Source organism: Pteropus vampyrus, unplaced genomic scaffold, assembly GCF_000151845.1.
Source record: "Pteropus vampyrus isolate Shadow unplaced genomic scaffold, Pvam_2.0 Scaffold78, whole genome shotgun sequence".
Taxonomy (NCBI): Eukaryota; Metazoa; Chordata; class Mammalia; order Chiroptera; family Pteropodidae; genus Pteropus; species Pteropus vampyrus.
This window is the reverse complement of record NW_011888859.1, coordinates 2741493-2742561: the sequence shown is the minus strand read 5'-3', so window position 1 is coordinate 2742561 and position 1069 is coordinate 2741493.

Genomic DNA, 1069 nt, shown 5'->3' with positions numbered 1-1069 from the left:
ATGAAAGGACTTAAACCTAAGAGCTAGACAGCAATGACAGCTCCCATTAATAGTAACAATTTAGGCGTCAGGAGTTTCATTAGGCCCACTTTGTTTCACAGCTTTTATTTCTGTTACTAATGCTAGGCCAAATGTATTATACCATAAAACACATAGATATGTCTTTTACATAAACCAGCACTTTAAAAAAAGCCCACTGATCTGTTGTTTCTCTCTTTCAAACAAGAGCCAGGGAAGCAGAACATAAGAATTTGAAAAATCACATCCTTTCATCCATTTAATCATAACAGTCATATAAACTATCCTAACTAGGGCTTCACAAACTAGAATTCAGCAGACTGGATTTAGATCTCAAAATCTTAACTCACAGACTTAAAGGAAACATTGATGTGCTTTGTTTATAAATATCTTGGGGTACTTTTGAATTTAAGCGAAAGCAAATAATTCATTGTAGTTGCCTTTTCAACAAAATAAGGGCAATTTTATCTCTAGGGGTTGGTGGTATTTAGCACTGTTACTAATTTGTGTTTACACACACAAAACAGGAGAATATTTTTGGTGGATTTAGGCATGTTCCAATAATACAGATCTCAGACACTTGGCTTTGTTTATCTATGATTACCTTTTAATTTTAAAAATCAGAAGTCTTTTTCGGAAAAACAAAGTCTCCTTTGTGTTTTATTTTTCTACTTATAATAAAACAAAGATTGACATGATTTTCATCAGATTTACACAGCTTGATTAAATTCAGGAAAGATGGCTATAATTATATTTCTATAGTAAGGTTAGCCTATATTGATGTTCTTGGAAAACCCTTAAATTCAAATGTACATTTTTCTTAAGAGGCATGCTAAGTGTGAGGCAAATGTTATGGACTGTTATATCGATTAATTTGGATTTGCTATTAAATATGTAACACTATTTATATCCCTGACCCTATAAGATCTTTAAAAGACTCTTTAGCTAAATTTATAATTTTATTATTCCTGTGTGTCACATTTGCAGAATAATAGAAGCATTTGTTTGACTCATCAAAACAGTTGTGCTTATGTGGAATTAGTTTAAAATA